Here is a 24,507-nt window from a genome sequence, read left to right as displayed (position 1 = left end):
CAATGGCCCTATTCCTCCCACGGACAACAGGTGTCTCCCCGGGTGCCTGACTTAAACAAACCACCTCACCATCAGAATCCTCCTGGTCAATTTCCTCCCCAGCACCAGCAACACCCATATCCTCCTCATCCTGGTGTACTTCAACACTGACATCTTCAATCTGACTATCAGGAACTGGACTGCGGGTGCTCCTTCCAGCACTTGCAGGGGGCGTGCAAATGGTGGAAGGCGCATGCTCTTCACGTCCAGTGTTGGGAAGGTCAGGCATCGCAAACGACACATCTGGACTCTCCTTGTGGATTTGTGATTTCGAAGAACGCACAGTTCTTTGCTGTGCTTTTGCCAGCTTGAGTCTTTTCATTTTTCTAGCGAGATGCTGAGTGCTTCCATCCTTATGTGAAGCTGAACCACTAGCCATGAACATAGGCCAGGGCCTCAGCCGTTCCTTGCCACTCCGTGTGGTAAATGGCATATTGGCAAGTTTACGCTTCTCCTCTGACAATTTTATTTTAGATTTTTGAGTCCTTTTTTTACTGATATTTGGTGTTTTGGATTTTACATGCTCTGTACTATGACATTGGGCATCGGCCTTGGCAGACGACGTTGCTGGCATTTCATCGTCTCGGCCATGACTAGTGGCAGCAGCTTCAGCACGAGGTGGAAGTCGATCTTGATCTTTCCCTATTTTTGGAACCTCAACATTTTTGTTCTCCATATTTTAATAGGCACAACTAAAAGGCACCTCAGGTAAACAATGGAGATGGATGGATACTAGTATACTTATGGATGGACGAGCGACTGCCGACACAGAGGTAGCTACAGCCGTGGACTACCGTACTGCGTCTGCTGCTAATATAGACTGGATGATAATGATATAAAAAATATATATATATCACTACTGCAGCCGGACAGGTATATATTATATAATGACGGACCTGCTGGACACTGTCAGCACTGCAGACTCCTAAAGTAAGCTACTAGTATCAAGAAGATAGAAAAAAAAAACACCACAGGTAGGTGGTATACAATTATGGATGGACGAGCGACTGCCGACACAGAGGTAGCTACAGCCGTGGACTACCGTACTGCGTCTGCTGCTAATATAGACTGGATGATAATGAGATATAAAATATATATATATCACTACTGCAGCCGGACAGGTATATATTATATAATGACGGACCTGCTGGACACTGTCAGCTCAGCACTGCAGACTCCTAAAGTAAGCTACTAGTATCAAGAAGATAGAAAAAAAAAAACACCACGGGTAGGTGGTATACAATTATGGATGGACGAGCGACTGCCGACACAGAGGTAGCTACAGCCGTGGACTACCGTACTGCGTCTGCTGCTAATATAGACTGGATGATAATGATATAAAAAATATATATATATCACTACTGCAGCCGGACAGGTATATATTATATAATGACGGACCTGCTGGACACTGTCAGCTCAGCACTGCAGACTCCTAAAGTAAGCTACTAGTATCAAGAAGATAGAAAAAAAAAAAAACACCACGGGTAGGTGGTATACAATTATGGATGGACGAGCGACTGCCGACACAGAGGTAGCTACAGCCGTGGACTACCGTACTGCGTCTGCTGCTAATATAGACTGTATGATAATGATATAAAAAATATATATATATATATATCACTACTGCAGCCGGACAGGTATATATTATATAATGACGGACCTGCTGGACACTGTCAGCTCAGCACTGCAGACTCCTAAAGTAAGCTACTAGTATCAAGAAGATAGAAAAAAAAAAATACCACGGGTAGGTGGTATACAATTATGGATGGACGAGCGACTGCCGACACAGAGGTAGCTACAGCCGTGGACTACCGTACTGCGTCTTCTGCAGTGCTAATATAGACTGGATGATAATGATATAAAAAATATATATATATCACTACTGCAGCCGGACAGGTATATATTATATAATGACGGACCTGCTGGACACTGTCAGCAGAATGCGTTTATAGAATAAAAACACCACACGACGAGTGTTTAACTTTTTCAGGCAGACAATCACAATATACTGGTGGTCAGTGGTCACTGGTCAGTCACACTGGCAGTGGCACTCTGGCAGCAAAAGTGTGCACTGTTAAAATATGTACTCCTGCTATAACTGCTCCCCAGTCTCCCCCATAATTAAGCTGTGTGAGCAGTGAGCACTCAGCACAGTCAGATATACAGTATTACATAGATGATGCAGCACACTGAGGCTGAGCACAGATATGGTATGTGACTGTGTCACACTGTGTATCGTTTTTTTTCAGGCAGAGAACGGATTAATTAAACTGGTGGTCACTGGTCACACTATCAGCAAGTAGTACTCCTAATATGCTCCCCAAAATTAGTAAATCAAGTGTCTCTACTACTCTCTAGTCTACTCTAAACGGAGAGGACGCCAGCCACGTCCTCTCCCTATCAATCTCAATGCACGTGTGAAAATGGCGGCGACGCGCGGCTCCTTACATAGAATCCGAGTCTCGCGATAGAATCCGAGCCTCGCGAGAATCCGACAGCGGGATGATGACGTTCGGGCGCGCTCGGGTTAACCGAGCAAGGCGGGAAGATCCGAGTCTGCCTCGGACCCGTGTAAAAAGCGTGAAGTTCGGGGGGGTTCGGTTTCCGAGAAACCGAACCCGCTCATCACTAGTCAAGATCCCACGGTGCCACGGGTGGCACAAACGGAGGATGGATATGCAGCACTCCCTTCACGAAAGTCTGAACTTCAGGAAGGGTGGCCAATTCTTTTTGAAAGAAAATAGATAAAGCCAAAATCTGCACTTTGATGGAACCCAATTTCAGGCCTGCATCCACGCCTGCCTGCAAAAAATGGAGGAAACGACCCAGCTGAAACTCCTCCGTAGGAGCTTTCTTGGCTTCACACATATTTTCACACATATTTTCACACATATTTTCACATATTGGCTTCACACATATTTTCTCCAAATACGGTGATAATGCTTCGCCATGACCTCCTTTCTAGCCTCAAGGAGAGTGGGGATGACTTCCCCGGGAATACCCTTTCGAGCTAGGATTTGACGTTCAACCTCCACGCTGTCAAACGCAGCCGCGGTAAGTCTTGAAATACGCATGGCCCCTGCAGTAACAGGTCCTCTCTGAGAGGAAGCGGCCAAGGATCTTCTATGAGCAATTCCTGAAGATCTGCATATCAGGCCCTCCGTGGCCAATCTGGAACGACAAGTACTGCCGGAACCATTGTTCGTCTTATGATCCTCAACACTTTTGGAATGAGAGGAAGTGGAGGGAACACATATACCGACTGAAACACTCACGGAGTCACCAGGGCATCCACTGCACTGGCTTGGGGGTCCCTTGACCTGGAACAATACCTCGGAAGCTTCTTGTTGAGGCGAAACGCCATCATGTCTATTTGAGGAATTCCCCAATGCCTTGTCACTTCTGCAAATACCTCTTGATGAAGAGCCCGCTCTCCTGGATGGAGATCGTGTCTGCTGAGGAAGTCTGCTTCCCAGTTGTCCACGCCCAGAAGGAAGACTGCTGACAGAGCGCTCACATGTTTTTCCGCCCAGCGGAGAACTCTTGTGGCCTCCGCCATTGCCGCTCTGCTCTTTGTTCCGCCCTGGCGGTTTACGTACGCAACCGCTGTTACGTTGTCCGACTGAATCAGGACAGGTAGACCTCGAAGAAGGTGTTCAGCTTGCAGAAGGCTGTTGTAAATGGCTTTTAACTCCAGAATGTTTATGCGGAGACCATTTTCTCTGGAAACTTCTTCCTTGTGTGACCGCTCCCCAGCCTCGGAGACTTGCATCCGTGGTCAGCAGGACCCAATCCTGGATCCCGAACCTGTGTCCCTCTAGAAGGTGAGAAATTTGCAGCCACCACAGGAGAGAAATTCTGGTCCTGGAAGATAGACTTATTTTCCAGTGCATGTGCAGGTGAGACCCGGACCATTTGTCCAGCAGGTCCCACTGAAACATCCGGGCATGAAACCTGCCAAACGGAATGGCTTTGTAAGCCGCAACCATCTTCCCTAGCACTCGAGTGCATTGATGAATCGACACTCTTTCTGGTTTCAGAATCTTCTTGACCATGAATTGGATTTCCAGAGCTTTTTCCGCCGGAAGAAACACTCTCTGCAGTTCCGTGTCCAGGATCATGCCCAAGAAAGGCAGCCAAGTTGTCAGAATCAACTGAGACTTTGGCAAATTTAGAATCCAACCATGATGTTGCAGAACCGTCAGGGAGAGTTCCACATTTCTTAGCAACAGCTACTTCGATCTCACCTTTATCAGGAGATCGTCCAAGTACGGGATAATTGTGACACCCTGCTTGCGTAGGAGTACCATCATTTCCGCCATCACTTTGGTGAAGACCCTCGGGGCCGTGGAAAGCCCAAAGGGCAACGTCTGAAATTGGTAATGATAATCCTGCACCATAAATCTCAGGAAAGCCTGATGTGGAGGATATATCGGGACGTGCAAGTAGACATCTTTTATGTCAACTGACGCCATAAAATCCCCCCCTTCTAGACTGGGGATCACTGCTCGAAGAGATTCCATCTTGAACTTGAAAGTTTTTAAATACAGATTGAGGGATTTTAAGTTCAGGATCGGTCTGACCGAGCCGTCCGGCTTTGGCACGACAAAGAAGCTCGAATAAAGCCCTTCTCCCCGTTGGGACGGGGGTACCGGGACAATGACACTCTGGAGACACAGCTTTTGTATCGCAGCATTCACTACCTCCCTTTCTGGGATAGAAACTGGCAAGGCTGACTTGAAAAATCGGTGGGGGGGCACCTCCTGAAACTCCAGTGTGTACCCTTGGGACACTATGTTTAACACCCAAGGATCTAGGCCCGAGTGAAACCAGACCTGACTGAAGAGTCGGAGACACGCCCCCACCGGCACGGACTCCCGTAGGGGAGCCCCAGCGTCATGCGGAGGACTTGGCAGAGGCCAGGGAGGACTTTTGGTCCTGGGAGCCTGACACAGCAGGCGACCTTTTTCCCCTTCCTCTGCCTTTTGAAGCAAGGAAGGACGAGCCTCTTCCTTTTTTGTATTTATTAGGCCGAAAGGACTGCATCTGATAATGGGGTGCCTTTTTCTGTTGTGCTGGAACATAAGGAAGAAAAGATGACTTACCCGCTGTAGCGGGACACCAGGTCAGCGAGGCCATCACCAAACAAGACACTACCTTTATAAGGGAGAGCTTCCATAGCTTTCTTGGAGTCGGCATCAGCATTCCATTGATGAATCCACAGAGCTCTCCTGGCCGAGACTGCCATGGCAGTGGCCCTTGATCCCAAGAGGTCAATATCCCTCGCCGCATCCTTTAGGTAATCTGCAGTGTCCCTGATATAACCGAGAGTCAAAAGAATGTTATCCCTATCCAGGGTATCCATGTCAGGTGCCAAATTATCAGCCCACTTAGCATTTGCACTACTCACCCAAGCCGACGCCACGGCAGGTCTGAGGAGTGCACCCGTAGTGACATAAATGGTCTTAATGTCGTTTCCTGCTTATGATCCGCATGATCCTTGAGGGCAGCAGTGTCGGGAGACAGAAGCGCCACCTTCTTGGACAGCCGGGACAGAGCCTTGTCCACATTGGGAGATGACTCCCACTTTTTCCTGTCGTCAGAGGGGAAAGGATATGCCATAAAAATTCTCTTGAGAATCTGACACCTTTTATCAGGCGATTCCCAAGCTTTTTCACAAAGAGCGTTCAGTTCATGAGAAGGGGGGAAACGTCACCTCAGGTTTCTTTCCCTTATACAAAAAAACCCTTGTATTAGGAACAACAGGTACTCCAGAAATATGTAAAACATCTTTAATAGCCACAATCATGTACTGAATACTCTTAACCAATTTTGGATGTAAACTGGCCTCACTGTAGTCGACACTGGAGTTAGAGTCCGTGTCGGTATCCGTATCAGCTATTTGGGTAAATTAACGCTTTTGTGACCCTGAGGCGACCTGTACCTGGGATAAGGCGTCCTCCATGGATTTTCTCCACATTTGTGTCTGAGAATCAGATTTATCCAGCCTTTTAGACAATAACGCCATATTTGCATGTACTCGACTTATTCACCCAATCAGCAGTCGGCGGTGCCGACAGAGTCACTCCCAAATCCTTCTCTGCACCCCCAGTAACTTCCTCCGGGGAGGAGCACTCAGCCTCAGACATGTCGACACACCGTACCGACCCACACACACTCACACTGGCTATAGTGGACAGACCCACAGGGAAGCCTGTTAGAGAAAACACAGAGGGAGTATACCAGCTCACACCCCAGCGCCCATATAATACTGAAAAATAATATATGATGTCTGCGCTGTTTAAATAGCACCAAATTACTGTGCCCCCCCCACCCCCACCCGTTTTGCTCCCTGTACTTGATAAGGAGAGTGGAGGTCCGGGCCAGCGTCTCTGCAATGTCTGTGAAGAGAGAAAATGGCGCTGGTAATCTGTGAGGGCTAAGCCACGCCCCCTCCCGGCGCACTGTAGTCCCACTCAATTTCAAATATTTATACTGGCAGGGGCTTATATTTAGTGCCTAGGCACTTAGAATATGTCTTTCTGTCAGTTTTATAGCCTCAGTAACACGCTGCCCATGGCCCCCTTCCCCCCGGCGCCCTGCACCCTGTGAGTGCCGTTGGAAGTATGTGTGGGAGCATGGGGCGCAGCGCGACCGTTGCGCTGTACCTCGTTACCGAAGTCTTCTGCCGTCACTGAAGTCTTCTTTCTTCTGTATACTCACCCGGCTTCTTTCTTCTGGCTTCTGTGAGGGGGTTGACGGCGCGGCTCCGGGAACAAGCAGCTAGGCGCACCATGTGATCGAACCCTCTGGAGCTAATGGTGTCCAGTAGCCTAAGAAGCAGAGCCTTTAACTCAGAAGAAGTAGGTCTGACTTCTCTCCCCTCACTCCCACGAAGCAGGGAGCCTGTAGCCAGCAGGTCTCCCTGAAAATAAAAAACCTAACAGAAAGTCTTTTCAGAGAAACTCAGGAGAGCTCCCCTAGTGTGTGTCCAGTCTCTCTAGGCACAGAATCTAACTGAGGTCTGGAGGAGGGGCATAGAGGGAGGAGCCAGTTCACACCCATTCAAAGTCTTATAGTGTGCCCATATCTCCTGCGGATCCTGTCTATACCCCATGGTCCTTTTGGAGTCCCCAGCATCCTCTAGGACTAAGAGAAAAACTACTACTATCCGCAAAATCAGTTATAGCAATTCTGATGTTGTAAAAAAACATTTAAAAAAGTTTTATGCATGTTTACAAGTACTTATACTGCATTTTTCTTGTCCCCTCAAAGCTTCTTTTGGTACTTTCCACCTACCCTGGTATCTGCATTCCATCTCCTTGATATCTTGATGAAATCTTTCCCACTGCTCTTCACTTACAGAACAACGATTATCAGAGAAAGAGTCTAAGGGGACGATTTATCAAGCTTTTTTTACTAAAATAATGTATAGAAGGGTGTTTTCACTCCCTTTTCACATTGTTTTAATTTCACTCAAATCTATTAAAGGGCTTTTGGAGCAGTTTTCATGAAAAACCAGGATTAACACTAACAGCTGAAGCTGCCCAAGGGGGAGCTTACTTGGGTGAGGAAGCAGCCAGAGCTCATCCAGATGAAGCTGCCATCACTTAAGCTGATAGCGTGCCGTGGTATTCCAAACACGGCCCAACATGTCATGGCACTGCCAACTATATTTGGCCATTTTTATTGGACGTGTGAGTTTGGCAGCAGCGGGGGAATGGATCAAATCTACAGCAGCGGTGTCAAATGCGGCCCCCTCCGCTTCCTTTTGTGGGAAGGGGTCCTTTTGTGGCCTGACCGCCATCTCTGGCGGCAGCGCTGGTTCGTGAGCCAATCAGAGCTCGCAAATTGGCAGCCAATCAGGAGCTGATGGTCCGTGAGCTCGGATTGACTCTCGAATCGGAGCCTGATTTAAAATACCCGCTAGTGACTGGACTGAGGAGTGGGAGAGGTGCGCGCTGCCTCTCCTGCCCTCACATGCAGCCGGGCAACAGATCCCAGGCAGCAGCGGCGTTGAGCACATTGGGGGCATATGTTATCTGGCACATTGTGGGCATATATGTATCTGGCAACAGTCTGGGCATATGTGTACATCGCACAGTTTGGGCACATGTATATATTGCACTGTGGGGGGCATATGTATATCTGGCACTGTGGGGCATATGTATATCTGCCACTGTGGGGGCATATGTGTATTTGGCACTTTTAGGGGCTTATGTGTAATTGGGACTTTTAGGGGCATATGTGTATCTGGCACTATTGGTGGCATATGTGTATCTGACACTGCACTACTGAGGGCATATTTGTAGCTGGCCCCCATGTGTGTATCACACACCCATTTTTTGGGCGCGCGCACACAGTGCCATTAAGAAATGTTTCCTACTTGCACCACTGTATTAATACTTCACATATCTTTGATTATACTTTATTGCTGGTTTTTCTAACAAAACCTTTGAAAATTGCAAATAAGACTGTTTCTTTTTCTTGCGACCCACACGAGACTTAGACCTTGATTATTTGGGTCAGTTGGGATTTTGAGTTTGACATGCCTGATCTACAGAAAGGAGGCAAAGAGGCTCAGGTCTATTTACTAATGCTTGGAGAGAGATAAAGTGGAGAGAGTTAAAGTACCAGCCAAACTGTCATTTTTCAAATACAACCTGTAACATGGCAGTTAAGATTTAATCAGCTGGTACTCTATCTCCGTCCACTTTATCTCTCTCCAAGGATTAGTGAATAGACCCCTGTGTATTCAAGAATGAAAAGACACCAAACACAACAGGAAAAGAGACGCTGAAGGAGGAAGACATCATTGACCAGAAAAGACCAGAGGACAAATGGCAAAGAAGATTCTGTGTCGGCAAAGGAAACAGTGGGAAAGATAAAACTATTTCCCACCTTCCCCTTTCATATGCAGAGGAGGTTAGTCTTTTTTTTTTATTTTTGTGCAGATACATCACTCTCTCAAGGCATTATGTAAAAAACATTATTTATGATACAGAAAACATGGCTAAAATATAAAAGAAGTTAAATATGAATCCTCCTAATAACAAGCGTTCCGAATAAACAAAATGCAGCAGTCTCCAAGATAAATATTGGTATCCCCCCCATATAGATGTATTATATATATATATATATATATACAGGTTGAGTATCCCATATCCAAATATTCCGAAATACGGAATATTCCGAAATACGGACTTTATTGACTGAGAGTGAGATAGTGAAACCTTTGTTTTTTGATGGCTCAATGTACACAAACTTTGTTTAATAGACAAATTTATTAAAAATATTGTATTAATTGACCTTCAGGCTGTGTGTATAGGGTGTATATGAAAGATTAATGATTTGTGTGAATGCAGACACACTTTGTTTAATGCACAAAGTTATAAAAAATATTGGCTAAAATTGCCTTCAGGCTGTATGTATAAGGTGTATATGTAACATAAATACATTATTTGCTTAGATTTAGGTCCCATCACCATGATATCTCATTATAGTATGCAATTATTCCAAAATACGGAAAAATCCAATATCCAAAATACCTCTGGTCCCAAGCATTTTGGATAATGGATACTCAACCTGTATATATATATATATATATATATATATATATGTCATACCCAGGATTAGAACCCACGGCCTATAACACTGGAAGCAGGCACCTTACTGAGGAAGCCTGAGAATTCTAACTGTATGAAGTTACTGTACTTGTAATTCATATAGTTCGAACTCTCACAACATCTATACAGCTGCCCCCCCCCCTGCACTGCAACATGGTTTTGACCAATTTCTAACTTTTTTTTGATTTGCTATCAACTCTGAATAACCCCCTATATCCACATTATACACAAAAAAAGACTTCATTTTTTTTTATCTTGGCTTTGAGTGAAATTGGATGACAAAAGGGGTTCAGTATAATTGCCTAACCCTAACCCCACCCCACCCCACTCGCTCTCCCTACAGCATAACCTTGACTCCCTCCCTTCCACACAGCCTAACCCTAAACTCCCCCTGGTGGCGGCTAAACCTAAACAAACACACACACACACCCCCGGCCTTAACCTGCCTCCTATACGTACGGTCGGGATGCCAGCTGACGGAACTCTGGCGTCGGTCTCCTGACCATGTTGGGATTCTGGCGTCGGCATTCTGATGGCTGCCAGGATTCCAGCATTGGTATTACGCCTGCCGGTATCCCGACAGCTGGTATCTTAAATGCATCCCAACAAAAGCCTAGGCAGTATACATGAGATGTGGTACAGCTGCAGGGTATAAATAGGTATAATGGATCAGGGGAAGGCAGTATGGATTTGTCCATATATTTTAGGCTAGAAAAATGATAAATATAACTTCTGAATGGAGGTGAACAGCATGTTAGCAATCCATTTGCACATACCACACATGAAAACAAGTGACACTTTAATGAGAAAAATTATCTGTTTTTATCTATTTTTTTTTACACGTGTTGAACAGTGGCACAATCTCAAAAAACTTCATACAGTAGATGTCATATACTGTAGCTACATGTAAACAATGAGAAAAAGGGGTCTCTCTCTCTCTATGAACACAGTGCTATATTCCATGTGCTGATGTTGGTACGTTTTAATGACAGCCTGTGTAGCCATCTAAACTATACATCTATTTACAACCAAAAGGTAGTGCTGTTGCTGGAGGAACATAGGGGGGTTATTCCGAGTTGATCGTAGCTGTGCTAAATTTAGCACAGCTATGATCATCTTCCCTGACATGTGGGGGGACGCCCAGCTCAGGGCTAGTCCACCCCGCATGTCAGTCCGGCCCCCCGCACAAATACAAAAGCATTGCACAGCGGCGATGCTTTTGTATTTCAGGAGTAACTCCCGGCCAGCGCAGCTCCTGCGGCTGGCCGGTAGTTGTTATTTGCTGCTGCTGGCCGCAGCGGCTGCGTGAGATGTCACGCGCCGCCGCGGCCCTCCCCCCCCAACGGTCTGGCCATGCCTGCGTTGGCCGGACCGCGCCCTCCTAAACAGCGGCTTAACGCCGCCGTACAGCCCCCTCCCACCCCACGACCGCTTCTTTCTCAGAAGCGATCGCTAGGCAGCGACGACTGGCATGCGCCGACGCACTGGGCCCCGGCGCATGCGCGGTTCCGACCCGATCGCTGCACTGCGACAAACTGCAGCGAGCTATCGGGTCGGAATGACCCCCATAGGCAAAAGCATCGTTAGGAACGGTTATTAGTACATGCACACGTTGTTCAGGATTGTCCTATAATGTATCATTGCATTTGATGAAAATTAGGATGCCCATAAAATCAGCGTTTGATGCACACAGTTCTCTTCCGATAAAAGATGTAAGTGTGCACGCACTCTTACATTATCTCACCACCAGGCAGGGCCGTCTTTTCGTATGGGCTCAATGGGCTCTTGCCCAAGGGCCCCAGGAGTGAAAGGGCCCTGGGCTGATAGCTGAGGGTCTCCTCTTTCCAGGGGTACCAGATTTTTGAAAATCGGCCCTGGGGGACCGGAGATATCCGACTTCAAAGCAGTGGTCCCCATCCAAGCCTGTTAATTGTTCTTCCCAGATAGATATCTCGGGTTCTGTCTGACTTAGAATTTTTCTGAGGGTATACTACAAAAGCTGGGACTCTCCCCTTTCAGTGGACACTGGCAGCTTGTCTTTACTATGCCCAAAACCAGAGATATCAGCCTTCAAGTAGCTGGTCCCTGCTCCGCCTCCACACGCCTAATATGCAGTTTTATATATTTTTGTTGGTGGATTGCTCTGGCTCCTGAAGTCTGATCCCCAAGTCCCCAGTATCTCCTGAAAGGTGGGACTCTCTAGTTTTTTTTATCCCACTAAATCTAAGAAATATATTCCCAGGAACTGGAGATATCTGCAGTAAAGCAAACTGCCCTGAACCCCGGAAAATTCTGAATATTAAGCCCACTCCACTATCCACCCCTCCCCTTTGTATTAAACACCCCCTGCCACCCTGGAAGTCATGTACCAGGGCACGTTCATGCAGCACAATGTCCCCTTCTACAGTTTAGTGTTCTCCTTCCCGCCCCATTTGTGCGTAAAGGAGTAATTAACAGAAATAATTTCTCCAGGTCCTACATGCTGAGCGAAAGATAGAACGTCCCTACCCCCCGCGGAACTTCAAAGCTGCCACTGATAGCATCCCCACACCTCGACCGCTGATGGGTGGGTAGGGGCCCCAGTGCATTGCTGTGCCCAGGGGCCTACACTGCTGTTAAGACGGCTCTGCCACCAGGTCAGGGTTGTGAAAATCTGCCTGACAATTGTATAGGTGTGCACCTAGTTTGATGGGTTGCTGAGATTTTGAACCATTTTTAATATAACTTATAAATGAGTTGACTCTCAGCTCTTGCTATTGCATATCTGAAAGTATGCTCTCTATGGACACACTACAAACACATTTGTTGTTTGGGCTTATTGGGGCAGATGTATTAACCTAGGGAAGGCATAAGGAAGTGATAAAGCAGTGATAAGTACAAGATGATAAACACCAGCCAATCCGCTCCAATATGTAAATTAACAGCTAGGAGCTGATCGGCTGGTGCGTTTATCACCTTGTACTTATCACTGCTTTATCACTTCCTTATGCTGTCTCGAGGCTCAATACATCTGCCCCATTGTTTGTATCACTTAAGGCATTGTCATACAAAGGATAGGGGAAATGGCTCTAAATTGCACACCCTCCAGTGATGAAAGGTGCTATGCTGCTGAGAATAAAGTAGTATACACAGCCAAAGGGGGTGCAGATGCACTATGCGATCATTACATTTCAATATAATAATATAAAATATAATCTATCATAAAAGGTTGTTAGTATATCGTTGGCCAATGATATCGGCCTGCCCACCAATTGTCCAGGTCAGCGTTTGGGGCAGCAATTGGTGTGACTCCCCTATTTGAATTTTGGACTGTGCTGCAGCCTCATCTCTGGAGCCACCCCTGGAAAGTCCAGGAACAGAGCATAGCATATGGCATTACTGAATGTTGATATGCATGCGATGAGTGGCGGCATGCATCACATGCAAAATGCGATGTTTGATGCATCCCTCCCTGGGGGTTTTGGTCATTTGTTTTTTGCCTAAAATTTAAAATTTTTTCTTATTTTGTTAAGGACTGGGCTAATTAGTCATATTTACCAGTGAAGTGCAGGGAGGTCAATGGCTGGGGAGGCACTGGCCAGTGTGGGTGGGGCAATGATGCGATAAGCGAAAGATAAAGAGAGAAGGGGCAGCTGGAGGATAGTGTTAGAGACAGGTCAATGAGAGTGCGGTCACACAGGGAGAGGAATAGTTGCAGAGAGAGGCGACTGGGGGAGGCAATAGAGGGTGTTATAAACAGTACAATGAAAGAGCAGTCACAAAGGGAGAGGGACAGCAGCAGGATCAGGTAGAGAGACTGAACGGGGCTGTGGCTGTGGGGCAATAGAGAGTGTCGGACAGAACAATAAGAGTGCAGTCACACAGCGAGAGGAACAGAGACAGAGGGGGAGATGTACTAAGCCTGAAAAGTGATAAATATCACTGTGATAAAGCACCAGCCAATCGGCTCCTAACTGCCATGTCACAGGCTGTGTTTGAAAAATGACAGTTAGGAGCCGATTGGCTGGTGCTTTATCACAGTGATATTTATCACTTTTCAAGCTTAGTACATCTGGCCAAGAGAGAGGACTGGGTGGGTGATAGGCGGTGTCAGAGTCAGGGGAATGACAGAGCAGTTACATAAGAAGAGGGGCAAAAGAGAGGGGCAAGCAGAGAAACAGGAGAGATATGTGGGGTAATAGAGTGTCAGAGTTAGGACAATGAGGGTGCAGCACTCCCAAAAAGAGAGGTGCAGTTAGAGAGAGAGGGGATGCTGTGTGGGGTAGAGACAGAGTAGAATTAAAGAGGGAAGGGTGGTGTATATATATATATACAGGAATATTAGAGCTGCAGCAGCCAGGTCTCAACTTACCCATCACTGCATGCTGTCACCACTCCTGGCACTTGTTCCATGAACCTGTAGGCAAGTGGTGGCCACCAGAAGCACTAGGGGATCCTGTCTAGTCAAGGCTGTGAAATTATAGAGTCAGGAGTGGGACCTTAACAGCTGGTCATTCGCAGAGCTCCAGCCTAAACTGCTTCAGAAGGGCACTAGGACCACGACCGCCGGACGGTCCTAGTGTTGTTAGATGCAGCACCATGGTCCGAGAGGAGCTGCATCAGGTGGAGCCATCAGCTCAGCCTCACCGATGGAGTTATGGATAGGGCAGATGCATGGGGGCTGGTCGGACACGAAACTGAGGAGTGATTAATGAAAACCAGCGTAAACATCCCTCCTTTTTCAGGCATCCAATCAGGGAGGTCAAACAGCAGGGTGTCACACCCCCACTGAATCTCTGATCAGTACTCTCATTGAGGCAGATGTACGGCTGCCTCATCCCCTAATTTTTTTCAATAGGCTTTTCCTGTACGTGGCCGTGGCACGCCTCACCACTTCATACAGTTTATACTTGTCAGCGGGAGGCAGAACTCTTGCTGCCTCCCATCCAGGTATGGCTAGGTATTTAACTGCAAAAATGAGTAGAATAATAAAAAGAAGCCATTTATAACACAGAATCTGCTGTATTAGCAATGATTTTAGATCTATGACAGAGCACACTTATTGATGGCGCTTATGTCAAAGAAATGACTTGCCACTTCAGTCCTATTAGGCATTTAGGGGGGAATTAAAATGTTTGAAAAGTCGGTTGGGTGTCTGTTTTTTTCCTGTCTATTAGGAAAAAAACAGACACCTAACTGACTTTTCAAACAATTGAATCTCCCCCTTAGAGTAGTTATTATTTTTGTAGATTGATTCATTTATTGTTTTGTTTACATTTTAACTGGGTCCAGCAACGTCACTTCTGGCACCATGGAACCATCATCCCTTCTGCATTTCCGGGGATGCGGTGTTTTGTGTTCCACTTGCCAGTTTGTGATCGGTGGCACACAGAGGTAGCTGAAGCACGGGGGCATTCCCCTGTGCAATAAGTGAAAGTACTGGTCCTGAGGTGGGAGCTTGACAAAATCTCCACATTAGGTTGCACTCAAAATAGGGACAGATAATGGGGAAACAATGTGTTCAGATGCATAGGCTTTCTTGTGAGTTTATTTTCCTGTTTCTCAGTCCCACATTCTGCCTGTACGCTCAGTCCTGCTACCCCCCCCCCCTCTCCCTCTGTGTCTCGCTATCCAGGTTAAGCAGACCACGCCTCCATTGTAACGCCAATTTTTACATTGCATGTGCTGGTAGAAAAAGCAGGCCACTTGCTTGTGTGTCCCCTCCAGGCTGAAAGATGACAGCCAGTCCCTGTGTACAGTGCTGCTGCGGTTAACCTGACACATGTGAATATGCTTGAAAATGAAAACAAATGCAAATCTCTTTCATGAGACATTTGTCAAAAGAAGTTTGCTCTTTTTAAAAAAAAACAAAACCCTAAAACTTATAAATACAGTTTGAACAATTTTCTTCCTGAATATGAGTAAAGCTTTTATGCAGGATTAAAGTTAGTTTAATATGAAATGTGTTAAGTACAGTAAATGTAAACTTTCTTTCTATTCCTATTGGCACCGTATGTTTTAAAAAAAATCCATATGGTCTTATGTATTTAGTTTAAAAGTCAAAGGTTATGTTAAAAGGAAATACAGTTTAAACAAAAATACCAAGCATGTTAAGAGTAGAGTTATCTTGTTTAAAATGTAAGAATAGGAAATGTAAATGTTCCCACATCCTCAGCTCCACTCAGTGCACGTCTATGTTATCATAGGAAGACATTAGCATTTGCACTGCTAATATTTACATGACCTGGTTCAGTTTGTATTCATATTCTTAACAAATATTTCATAAGTAGATTGGTATACACATTCCCTGTAACATAACAGTTTTCAACAAACTTTATTTATAAAGATAGAATCTTTTTGCTTTTTTTTTTTATACAGCCATTGCCATAATGGAAGAAGACTAACAATTTACTAGGAGTTAGTCATGGCCTCATAATTACGTGCCCGAAGCCCACAGAGGAGAAGCTGCCAGATACTTTTGGGGGCGTGCTGGACTCTCGGGGGGGCCCCAAGATTTTCCACTTTAACTCTCCTATAGGTTTGATACACTATGGGGGTCATTCCGAGTTGATCGTTTGCTAGCTACTTTTTGCAGCCGTGCGAACACATAGTCGCCACCCACAGGGGAGCGTATATTTGCTGTGCAAGGGTGTGATCGCTTTTGCAGCCAAGCGGTACAAAAACAGGATTTTAATACCTACCGGTAAATCCTTTTCTCCTAGTCCGTAGAGGATGCTGGGGTCCACTTCAGTACCATGGGGTATAGACGGTTCTGCAGGAGCCATGTGCACTTTAAGACTTTTTCAGAGTGTGAACTGGCTTCTCCCTCTATGCCCCTCCTCCAGACCTCAGTATAGGAACTGTGCCCAGGGAGACGGACATTTCGAGGTAAGGATTTACTTTTAAGTTAATGGTGAGATTCATACCAGCTCACACTTCAACAAAATGGCGTTCAACAAAATACATGCCAACAGCATGAACAATGAACATTACAGCAAATGTGCTGAAAAAATTAGATTTTACTCACCGGTAAATCTATTTCTCGTAGTCCGTAGTGGATGCTGGGGACTCCGTAAGGACCATGGGGAATAGACGGGCTCCGCAGGAGACTGGGCACTCTAAGAAAGAATTAGTACTACCGGTGTGCACTGGCTCCTCCCTCTATGCCCCTCCTCCAGACCTCAGATAAGGAAACTGTGCCCGGAAGAGCTGACATTACAAGGAAAGGATTTTGGAATCCAGGGTAAGACTCATACCAGCCACACCAATCACACCGTATAACTTGTGATAACATACCCAGTTAACAGTATGAACAACAACAGATGCCAACATAACATAACCCTTTTATTAAGCAATAACTATATACACGTATTGCAGAAAGTCCGCACTTGGGACGGGCGCCCAGCATCCACTACGGACTACGAGAAATAGATTTACTGGTGAGTAAAATCTTATTTTCTCTAACGTCCTAGTGGATGCTGGGGACTCCGTAAGGACCATGGGGATTATACCAAAGCTCCCAAACGGGCGAGAGAGTGCGGATGACTCTGCAGCACCAAATGGGCAAACACAAGGTCCTCCTCAGCCAGGGTATCAAACTTATAGAACTTTGCAAAGGTGTTTGAACCCGACCAAGTAGCTGCTCGGCAAAGTTGTAATGCTGAGACCCCTCGGGCAGCCGCCCAAGAAGAGCCCACTTTCCTTGTGGAATGAGCTTTCACTGATTTTGGATGCGGCAAACCAGCCGCAGAATGAGCCTGCTGAATCTTGTTACAGATCCAGCGAGCAATAGTCTGCTATAAAGCAGGAGCACCCAGCTTGTTGGATGCATACAGGATAAACAGTCAGTCAGTTTTCCTGACTCCAGCCGTCCTGGCTACATAAATCTTCAAAGCCCTGACTACATCAAGCAACTTGGAGTCCTCCAAGTCACGAGTAGCCACAGGCACCACAATAGGTTGGTTCAAATGAAAAGATGACACCACCTTCGACAGAAATTGCGGACGAGTCCGTAATTCTGCCCTGTCCATATGGAAAACCAAATAGGGGCTTTTACATGACAAAGCCGCCAATTCTGACACACGCCTAGCCGAAGCTAAGGCCCAGGGCTGTTTCTAGCCAATTTGGCTCCCAGTGCGAGATTTAAAAATGCGCCCCCCCATGACATAAAAAAATGCGCCCCCCCACACATCTAGATTAAAAAAACTGTGTATGCGCACCCGACAAGGGGGCGTGGCCTCATCTAAATGGGTGTGGCCTCATCTGAAAAGACTACCTCACAATACAGTTTTTGACCCTGCTCCAACAGATCACGGCCACCACAGGCAAAAAAAATTCTACCATATTAAGCCCCACACAGTAATGCCCCCTGCACCATATTATGCCACACACCGCAATGCCTTTGATACATTAAATCCCCACACTACGGCAGGCAAGAGTCCCCATTTCACACATTACGGCAGCTGTCCCCATTTTACACATTGAGAGAGAGAGAGAGAGAATACTTACAGAGGCGGTTACCGCTCTTCGGCCCGTCTCACCAGTCGCTCCTCGCGCCGGCCTTTCCCTCTTCCTAACTTGGATCCCCCTCTGTACTCCGCTCGGGGGAGGGGGAGTTTCACGGAGTGACGGGGTTGCGTCATGACGTAACGACGCAACCGCGTCATTCCGTGAAACTCCGCCCCCCAAGCGGGTTACTCGGGGAGAAATAGGAGGGGGAAGCAGGGAGCCACAGTTATTGCTGCGGTGGGCGCCCAGTGCGGTTGCACTGCTCGCCTGCCCCAAGAAACGGCCCTGCTAAGGCCAATAGCATGACCACTTTCCACGTGAGATACTTTAGCTCCACGGTCTTAAGTGGCTCAAACCAGTGAGATTTCAGGAAACTCAACACCACGTTAAGATCCCAAGGTGCCACTGGTGGCACAAAAGGGGGCTGAATATGCAGGACTCCCTTTACAAACGTCTGAACTTCAGGAAGCGAAGCCAGTTCCTTTTGAAAGAAAATGGATAGGGCCGAAATCTGGACCTTTATGGACCCTAATTTTAAGCCCATAGTCACTCCTGACTGTAGGAAGTGCAGGAACCGGCCCAGCTGGAATTCCTCTGTAGGGGCCTTCCTGGCCTCACACCAAGCAACATATTTTCGCCATATACGGTGATAATGTTTTGCTGTCACGTCCTTCCTAGCCTTTATCAGCGTAGGAATAACTTCATCCGGAATGCCTTTCTCCGCTAGGATCCGGCATTCAACCGCCATGCCGTCAAACGCAGCCGAGGTAAGTCTTGGAACAGACAGGGCCCCTGTTGCAACAGATCCTGTCTGAGAGGCAGAGGCCATGGGTCCTCTGTGAGCATTTCTTGCAGTTCCGGGTACCAAGTCCTTCTTGGCCAGTCCGGAACAATGAGTATTGTTCTCACTCCTCTTTTTCTTACGATTCTCAGCACCTTGGGTATGAGAGGAAGAGGAGGAAACACATAGATCGACTGGAACACCCACGGTGTTACTAGTGCGTCCACAGCTATCGCCTGTGGGTCTCTTGACCTGGCGCAATACCTTTGTAGCTTTTTGTTGAGGCGGGATGCCATCATGTCCACCTGTGGCAGTTCCCATCGATTTGTAATCTGTGTGAAGACTTCTTGATGAAGTCCCCACTCTCCCGGGTGGAGGTCGTGCCTGCTGAGGAAGTCTGCTTCCCAGTTGTCCACTCCCGGAATGAACACTGCTGACAGTGCTTGCACGCGATTCTCCGCCCAACGAAGAATCCTGGTGGCTTCCGCCATCGCTACCCTGCTTCTTGTGCCGCCCTGGTGGTTTACATGAGCCACTGCGGTGATGTTGTCTGACTGAATCAGCACCGGTTGGTTGCAAAGCAGAGGCTCCACTTGACTCAGGGCGTTGTATATGGCCCTTAGTTCCAGGATATTGATGTGCAGACAAGCCTCCTGACTTGACCACAGCCCTTGGAAGTTTCTTCCCTGAGTGACTGCTCCCCATCCTCGGAGGCTTGCATCCGTGGTCACCAGGACCCAGTCCTGTATGCCGAACCTGCGGCCCTCGAGAAGGTGAGCACTCTGCAGCCACCACAGAAGAGACACCCTGGCCCTGGGGGATAGGGTGATCAGCCAATGCATCTGAAGATGCGATCCGGACCACTTGTCCAACAGATCCCACTGAAAGGTCCTCGCATGGAACCTGCCAAAGGGAATGGCTTCGTATGACGCCACCATCTTTCCCAGGACTCGCATGCAGTGATGCACCGACACCTGTTTTGGTTTTAAGAGTTCTCTGACCAGAGTCACGAGCTCCTGAGCCTTCTCCGCCGGGAGAAACACCTTTTTCTGGTCCGTGTCCAGAATCATGCCCAGGAAGGGCAGACGAGTCGTAGGGATCAGCTGCGACTTTGGAATATTCAAAATCCAGCCGTGCTGTTGCAACACTTCCTGAGAGTGTGCTACGCTGATCAGCAACTGCTCTCTGGACCTCGCCTTTATGAGGAGATCGTCCAAGTATGGGATAACTGTGACACCCTGCTTTCGAAAGAGCACCATCATTTCCGCCATTACCTTGGTAAATATTCTCGGTGCCGTGGAGAGACCAAACGGCAACGTCTTGAATTGGTAATGACAGTCCTGTACCACAAATCTGAGGTACTCCTGATGAGGTGGATAAATGGGGACATGCAGGTAAGCATCCTTTATGTCCAGAGACACCATAAAATCCCCCTCTTCCAGGCTTGCAATGACCGCTCTGAGCGATTCCATCTTGAACTTGAACCTTTTCAGGTAAATGTTCAGGGATTTTAAATTCAATATGGGTCTGACCGAACCGTCCGGTTTCGGAACCACAAACATTGTTGAATAGTAACCCCTTCCCTGTTGAGGGAGGGGAACCTGTACCACCACCTGCTGGAGATATAATTTGTGAATTGCCGCTAACACTACTTCCCTTTCTATGGGGGAAGCAGGCAGGGCTGATTTTAGGTAACGGTGAGGGGGCATCACTTCGAATTCCAGCTTGTATCCCTGAGACACAATCTGTATAGCCCAGGGATCCACCTGTGAGCGAACCCACTGGTGGTTGAATTTTCGGAGACGCGCCCCCACCGCTCCCGGCTCCACCTGTGGAGCCCCAACGTCATGCGGTGGATTTAGTGGAAGCCGGGGAGGACTTCTGTTCCTGGGAACTAGCTGTATGGTGCAGCTTCTTTCCTCTACCCCTGCCCCTGGCAAGAAAGGATGCACCTCTGACTTTCTTGCCTTTTTGTGATCGAAAGGACTGCATTTGGTAATACAGTGCTTTCTTAGGCTGTGAGGGAATATATTGCAAAAAATTTGACTTCCCAGCTGTAGCTGTGGAAACTAGGTCCGAGAGACCGTCCCCAAACAATTCCTCACCCTTGTAGGGTAAAACCTCCATGTGCTTTTTAGAGTCGGCATCGCCTGTCCATTGCCGAGTCCACAGGACCCTTCTGGCAGAAATCAACATTGCATTTATTCTAGAGCGCAGTAGGCAAATGTCCCTCTGGGCATCCCTCATATATAGGACAGCGTCTTTTATATGGCCTAGGGTCAGTAAAATAGTATCCTTGTCCAAGGTATCCAGTTCCTCAGACAGTGTATCTGTCCATGCTGCTACAGCACTACACATCCAGGCTGACGCAATTGCCGGCCGCAGTATGGTACCTGAATATGTATAAACAGACTTCAGGATACCTTCCTGCTTCCTATCCGCAGGATCCTTTAGGGAGGCCATATCCTGTGACGGCAGGGCCACCTTCTTAGATAAGCATGTCAGAGCTTTGTCTACCCTAGGGGAGGATTCCCAGCGCATCCTGTCCGTTGGCGGGAAGGGGTACGCCATAAGTAACCTTTTGGAAATCAGTACTTTCCTATCAGGAGAATCCCAAGCTTTTTCACATAACTCATTTAACTCATGTGAAGGGGGAAAAGTCACCTCTTGCTTTTTCTCCCCAAACATATAAACCCTCTTGTCAGGGACAGGGTTTACCTCTGATATGTGCAATACATCCTTCATAGCTACAATCATGTAGCGGATGGCTTTAGCCATTTTAGGCTGCAATTTTGCATCATCGCCATCGACACTGGAGTCAGAATCCGTGTCGATATCTGTGTCAACAATATGGGATAGTGGGCGCTTCTGAGACCCTGATGGCCTCTGCGCTATAGGATCAGGCATGGGCTGAGACCCCGACTGTCCCAAGGCTTCAGCTTTATCCAACCTTTTATGCAAGGAGTTTACATTATCATTTAACACCTTCCACATATCCATCCAATCAGGTGTCGGCGCCGTCGGCGGGGACACCTCATTCATCTGCACCTGCTCTCCACATAGCCCTCCTCGTCAAACATGTCGACACAAGCGTACCGACACACCACACACACAGGGAATGCTCTATATGAGGACAGGACCCTGTTACGCACACCAGTGCTAACAGGAGTATACCGGTGTATGAACAGAGAGGGAAGCGAAGCAAACGAACTCACAGACAGTATAACATAACATACACAGGAGGTGATGGAATAACTAATAAACACAAAGTGAACGGAGAAGCCCAAAGGCTCAGGAATTGGGTGTCTCCCTAGTGTCAGGAATGCTCAGATGGAATAGAGCGGACAATGAAGCGATGTGTAGTGATTTCACATGTGGAGCACCTGAAATGATGTTGCTAAGAGCAACAGAAAAAAACCCAAAGGGTTACCAACGGGTGTGGGAATAAACTCCTTGGTCAGAGATAGAAATATAGACACAAGGAGAGTATCCACAATCCTAACCCCCACTTGCAGGGCACAGGTTCAGCTTACTGCCACTAAACTGACACCTGGACGCCCTGCACAGTGAGGGAGGATTAAGCAAGCAGGTCTGAGAGTACAGCCGCAAACCTGCTGGGTTCACAGAATAGCAAAAGAACCCCAGCAGGTCAAACAACTGACTCCAGTCTTACTGCTAGGTCCGGATTGGCAGAATGAAGTACCGAATCCCAAGGCCTATTCGCAGTAAGCAACAAGTAAATAAAAAGTCACACAGTACTAGCTAACTCTCTGGAACTGACTAACAAACAAAGATTCAGCAGCATTTGCCTAGCCTGAGAGGATGGTTTATATAGCAGGTGCTGTCCACGCCCCACTCAGACCTCACAGACTGTGAGCACAAAACCAGCGCCGGATTCCCTGCCGTGCACAGAGCCTGTAACCACTACACAGTAAAAACCCGGACCGGAGTATCAGCTGCGCTCAGGTTACTTCGCTAACACTTGCCTCCCGGTTGCCATGGCGACGTGGCAGCACAGAGCAGGAGATCCTAACAGTACCCCCCCTCTGACGAGGGGTCAAAGAACCCCTACCACCGGGTTTATCGGGGAACTGCGAGAAGAAAGAGCGTATCAGTCTGGGGGCATAAAGATCACAAGTGCGCACCCACGACCGCTCCTCCGGGCCATACCCCTTCCAGTGCACCAAAAATGACAGCCGACCCCGAACCATCTTGGAGTCAAGAACCCTTTCAACCACAAATCCCTCTGACCCCGTATCAGAAGAGGAGAAGGTCTTCCACTGGAAGAAGGATTACTAACCGCTAGTTTTAAAAGGGAACAATGAAATGTTTTATTGATACCCAATGAACGGGGCAGATCTAACTGAAATGCCACCGGATTGATAACCCTGGTGATCTTATAAGGGCCGATGAACCGGGGCCTAACTTATGAGATGGCTGTCTCAACTTCAAATTCTTGGTGGACAACCAGACGAAGTCTCCTAATTTGAAGCTGCAGGGTCTTCTCCGCTTATCAAAAACCCTTTTGGTCACTAATGACACAGACACAAGGGCTTTCTTCACTTTCCTCCAAATACCCCTAAGGACCGAAACAACAGAGGAACCACCAGGCGTGGAATCCAGGGGGTCAAAAGAATTGGCCTTAGGATGATGCCCATACACACAAAGGAAGGGAGAGATCCCTGTAGCAGAGTGAGCCGCGTTGTTATAGGCAAACTCCGCCATGGACAGATGAGCAACCCAGTCAGTATGACACTTAGAGACATAACACCTGAGGAACTGCTCCAAGGACTGGTTCACCCTCTCAGTCTGCCCATTAGACTGTGGATGGTAGCCTGACGACAAGCTCACAGAAATCTGGAGATCAGAACAAAATGCCCTCCAGAATTTGGCCACAAACTGGGATCCACGGTCAGAGACCACATCAAGTGGCAACCCGTGGAGGCGCACAACATGCTGCATAAATAACTCAGACAGGCGTCTGGCCGATGGCAACCCAACCAGTGGAACGAAATGCGCCATCTTCGAAAACCTGTCAACGACAACCCAAATGGCTGTCATCCCCGAGGATTTGGGCAAATCCACCACAAAATCCATGGAAATGTGGGTCCATGGCTTAGACGGAATAGAGAGTGGATGTAATGGGCCAACAGGAACCCCTCTAGGAGTTTTATTTCGGGCACAAACGTCACATGCCCGAACCCACTGATCCACATCCCTAGCCACCGAGGGCCACCACACCGCCCTAGACAGCAACTCCCGAGTTCTGGCAATACCCGGATGCCCTGCCGACCTCTTGGCATGGAATTCCAGGAACACTCGCTGTCTTAACCTAGGAGGCACAAACAAGAGACCTACCAGAAGGTCTGGAGGAGCCTGCTCCTGTGCTCTAAGGACTAATGACAAGAGGTCCTGGGTAATGCCCACTTTAATACATGATGGGGACACAATGGGCAATGGCTCCTCGGTGGTCTCTTGAACTGGAGCAAAACTCCGCGAGAGCGCATCAGCCTTGATGTTTTTTGACCCAGGGCGATATGTTATCAAAAAATTAAAGCGAGCAAAAAACAAAGC

The sequence above is a fragment of the Pseudophryne corroboree genome, chromosome 1 (assembly GCF_028390025.1).
Source record: "Pseudophryne corroboree isolate aPseCor3 chromosome 1, aPseCor3.hap2, whole genome shotgun sequence".
Taxonomy (NCBI): Eukaryota; Metazoa; Chordata; class Amphibia; order Anura; family Myobatrachidae; genus Pseudophryne; species Pseudophryne corroboree.
Note: the sequence above shows the minus strand (reverse complement) of the source record.